The sequence below is a fragment of the Suncus etruscus genome, chromosome 8 (assembly GCF_024139225.1).
Source record: "Suncus etruscus isolate mSunEtr1 chromosome 8, mSunEtr1.pri.cur, whole genome shotgun sequence".
NCBI lineage: Eukaryota > Metazoa > Chordata > Mammalia > Eulipotyphla > Soricidae > Suncus > Suncus etruscus.
This window is the reverse complement of record NC_064855.1, coordinates 106,293,645-106,299,075: the sequence shown is the minus strand read 5'-3', so window position 1 is coordinate 106,299,075 and position 5,431 is coordinate 106,293,645.

Here is a 5,431-nt window from a genome sequence, read left to right as displayed (position 1 = left end):
AGCAAAAGATGTTGCTTGGCAGCCCTGTCATCTTTATCTGATTCAGCGTCTTAATTATTTCACTTTAATGGAAGAAACACTGATAACAAATTCATAAATAAATGCTTATTAAAACAGTTCATTTATCAGTGCCTCCTTATAATCAGTTCAATTGGGTTCTGATTTAGGTTAGAATGCCTGTGCATGATAATTTAGTTATTCAAGTGCTATTATCATGCATGTCTTGTGTTTGTGTTTTGACCTTCATTCTAAAGATTTATTACCACCCTTAATGCAGTAAAGTAATCAAAGTATATGTGAAGTTCATTTGAGCACTGTCTTATAACAAAACCCAGATTGACCTTGTAGAGGAGTAGAATAATCCTGTCTACAAAACATAATTATGTCAACATATTTTTATTCTAATTATTTATTCTCATCATGAAATATGTAATAATTGAGTCTCAATTTTAGCTATGCAGTGGTCCAATATAATGCTCTCAAGGTATCATCTCTTCATTAATGTTCCCAGGTTCCCTCTCATCCCTCATTTTGCTGTGCCACCTTGACATGGATTTTTTTTTTTCTTTTGGGTCACACCCTCTAGCGGTCAGGGTTACTCCTGACTCTGCACCCAGACTTTATTCCTATCAGTGCTCATGTGAGCATATGGGATCTCGGAGTTTGAACTCAGGATGGCCGCGTGCAAGGCAAACAATCTCCCCGCTGTGCTATTTCTCCAGCTCTGGTATGGAATATTTTTAAGTTTAGTTGTTGTACTTTGGATCTCATGCTTTCAGTTGTGTTCATTTTCTGATTCAGAAAGAAGCTGCAAATGACATCTAATAGAGAAATAGTGAAAATGTATTAAGAACTTATTCTGTATCTACAAATGTTAAAAATGGAAACAGGGAACTGAATGAGTAATGAGATTTCCATCTTCACTTATATGTAGTCTAGACAAAGAGAACTTATTGGGATTTGCTAAAAACTTTTTCGCCTTATTCCAGTTGTTCTTTTCTTATTGCCATCTATTCACAAATTGATTTTTCATGTATAGTTTTAAAGACTATTATTCAAATAGCTACACTATTTAGAAAAATCAACTAATTTTACTAAATTATTCAAACAATTTGATAGGATTATTGTGATTTTTAAGGATTATATGAACATATCTGGTTACTTGCCTAGTGATAGCACTTCATATGTCCTGCTTCTCTTTGATCATAATTATAAGTTAAGTTTTATAAGTCTGATGAATTAATCTAATTTTTTAAATTAATTCCAGACCTTTGATTATTTGAGATAAGAGGATGTATAAAAGATATAAGTTATAGAAGATAGTAGAATACATAATACTGTATATGCTTAAGTGTACAGTACTATTTGTTTAGAATAAAGAGGACTAATTCATTTATTGCAAGATGAATTCTTTCTCAGCGTTGACTAAGATCTCTATCCTGTTATATAATTCTAATTATTTTTTGTGGCATGAATAATTAAGATTTACATTTTTGTCACTTTAAAATATATAATGAACTATTGTTTGATGATAATTTCAAAGTTATATAAGGGAGGCATCAAGACCAAACTGATGCAAGACTACTAAGTAGTAGGTTAGATACAGAGGGGACCACATATTCTAGCCGCCCTGAGGGGGAGGGAAGAGGAAATGGGAAGTAGGACAAAATGGAGGTGTAGGGAGGACAATCTGGTGATGGGAATCCCCCCTGATTTTATATAAATATGTACCTAAAATGTTACTGTCAACAAAATGTAAGCCACTATGATCAAAATAAAAATTATATTAAAAAAAAGAAATAAAAAAAAGTTATATATTATATATGCTCAGTTTATTTTCATATTTTTACTTTTTGTGTTGTATACAATTAATATACAGCTGAATCCCAGGCACAGCATATGGTCCCTTGATTACTGCCAAAGTGATTCCTGAGCACAGAATCATGAGTAATCCCCGAGCACTGCTTATGTAATCCTTAGAACAAATTTGGTAAACGCTAATATTCTACTCAAAAATTGTAGATCACAAACACTTGTTTCCAAACCCTGGTACATTTTCTTTTATTTTTTTAAATAAATTATTTATACACACATTTATATATACTACATATTTTGAATCACCATGAATTAAAAAGTTAAAAAGATACTTGTGACTGAATTTTCAGGTTCAGTTACTTTGTTAATTTGATTTGATAAAATTACTTTCTTTTCCTCTATTCACACATGCTTCTCAACATTAGTAGATATTTTGCAAATAAAATATAAAGTTAATGTTATAAAATTCATATTACACTAAGAAACTTTTTGATGGTATTATGTAGTAGGATTGGTTGAAATAAAAACTTCATTTACCTCTAAATATTTGAAGTTTGTGGTGCTATAATTGGACATTTAAAGTGATTGCATTCACTATATTCAGTCAGATTGGGATGATGGAGATTATTTCACCCTGACTACCCTATCATCACAGAATGCACAATACAAAGTCATTTAGTCCCTTAAGTTAAAATTAGTGAGAAGGGTCTGGAGCAATAGTATAGTGTTAGGGTGTTTGCCTTATATGGGGCTGAGCAGGACGGACCTGGGTTCCATCCCTGGTGCCCCATATAGCCCCCCATGCCAGGAGCAATTTTTGAGCTCATAGCCAAAAGTAACCACTGAGTGTCACTGGGTGTGACCCAAAAGCCAAAATAAAAAATTAGTGACATGAATATATCAGCATGACTGGAGTATATCCCAGCTACTACATTGAGCCCAATAGCAACCCTATAAGCCCCTGATCTCTAGGTGGAGCTGTGGAAGTATATATAGTATATATAGTAACAATAGCTCTGGTGGAACCCAATAAGTCCTTCTCTGCAGGACTACATTTTTGGGCCTGAACATTCAACAGTCTGTCTCAGATTTCTGAACATAAATAGAAGAGGCCTACAGGCCTACTGGACATTGCTTGGGAGACCTGAAAACATCCAGTAAAGAAATGGTCCCATATTCACAGATGGTGAATCAAACTCCTTCTGTGATTGAAATTAGAATAACAAGTGTCAAGCCTATGGAGAATATGTGAGTAGCCATCTGTCTTTGGCCTGAGAACATGTTAAGGTTCCAGGTCTTTAGGCAAAAGCAAAAATGAGATGACAGATTTTTATCTCAGTAGAAAATATAAGATGCCAAATATTTTGTCTCGTGCCTTATTTTTCTAAGCCTGCAGATCACTAGTTCTCAATCCTCAACAAACATGCACTCATAAATTTATTTTTATTCCATGTCTTGTAATGAAAAACTTGAAGTGTTTGATAAGTCTGTTGTCTCATGTGTTGGGTGAAACATTTGTACTGTTAAGATAATGAAACAGATCATTTAGCACACTCGATTTATTCCCTGTTAGAACAAATATAATATTACTGGAATTGTCCTAAAATTGCATAATGACAATAGAAATAGTAGATTGTATATTTTCTTTTTTTTGAATAATATAGCGTTTAATGATTATCAATAAATAGTAATTTATATTTTTTTCAGATTTTAAATGTTTAATTTTAGAATAGTGTTTTGTTTTGTTTTTGCCAAAATAAAATGATGCTATGTACAAAGTAGTCTTAAACATTCATTAATCAAGAGCCAGGAACATTTTACTTAAACACCTATTTAAAATTATCTAGATTTTCTTAAATCGAATAGAAAATTAGATTTTATCTATTCTCAAAGGATACCAGAATAAAGATAACTTCTTTAATATCTATTTCAAAGCCAATAAATATCTAATATGAGCATATTTTGCAAAATAAAAACACTGATGAATGTAATGATAGAGTTAAGAGCACACATAGTATTTATTCAAATGTATTTTGTAGTCTAGATTTAGATCCTTATCAAACAAATATTTGCACAACTAATTTGGGATGGTCTGATAAGTACTATAAAGGGGAACATTTAAGCCATTGAAAATGGTAATAATAGTAAGACAATATTATCTAAAATCTAAGGAAATAATTCCTTGGTTAATAAAAAACAAGCTAAAGGAGAAACTGGAAAAACAGTTTAGGAAATAGGGCCAAGAGGTAGGGGAAAAGAGTTTTAGAATGAAATAAGCGTGCAAAAGTTATGAAACATGACATAATGTAATTCATTTAAAGGATAAAAAAGTAAACAAGCAAAAAGTGAGTATGAGGAATGGTGGAAACAGATTAGATACACTTAAGTTATTTAAAAATTATTGTCAGTATTGTCAAAATAAAAATTATATATAATAAAAATTAAAAAATATAATTGTTGTCGGGCCAGGAGTGACAGCACAAAGGTAGGGCATTTTCCTTGCACATAGCCAACCTAGGACCAACCTGAGTTCAATTCTCAGCATCCCATATTGTCTCCCGAGCCTGCCAGGGAGTGATTTCTGGGTGCAGATTCAGAATAACCCCTGAGCATCACCAGGTGTGGCCCAAAATTCAAAATAAAAATAAACCCAACAACAAAAAATAAATAAAAATAAAAATTATTGTTTGTATATTATATAAATATAGTATTCTTAAAATATATATGATTGATTACATATAATTATATATTTATATTATATATTTACATATAAATCATATATATAAATATATACAGATATATACAGATAATAAATGAACTGTCAGGTAAAGCACATAGAGTAAAAAGAAGAAAGCTCCATGAGGGTATGCCTTCAAAACATTTTATAAAACATTACTATAACCAAAAATCAAAAACAAAGTAAAACGCCCTGCAAACCAATTTCTAAAATACATAGTTGTAAATATTTTCAGCAAAATATTTACAAACCAAAGGCAATAATACTTGAAAGGACTGTATCTCATGACCAGTTTATTCTTGAATTGCAAAGATGTTTTAATATTCGCAAATAAATCAATAAGATGTCACTGTTACCTTAAAAAAAATAATGTTGGGGCCGGTGAGGTGGCACTAGATGTAAGGTGTCTGCCTTGCAAGCGCTAGCCAAGGAAAAACTGTGGTTTGATTCCCTGGCATCCCATATGGTCCCCCCAAGCCAGGGGCAATTTCTGAGCACTTAGTCAGGAGTAACCCCTGAGCATCAAATGGGTGTGGCCCAAAAAAAACAAAAAAAAATGTTATATGATGATATTATAGAAGTGAAAAATATTTGACTACATACAGTGTTAGATTACACTTATACCCCAAAACAAAGTCATTCTCTAGTTTCCTCTGTCCTTTTCACTTCTCTTTTTGACATGTAAAATTCCACCTAAACTAGATAAACTTTTGTCTTTCACTGGACCCTCCTTTACATAGTTTATATTTGAACCGGTAAATAGAGATTTAGATTGAGTGGGCCTGGAGACTACAAGGCAAGAAGCTACTGAACTTCATGATTCTTACCCTCATGACTTGGTTTATTAATTCATTGTGGCAAACCTACTTCAGACCCACT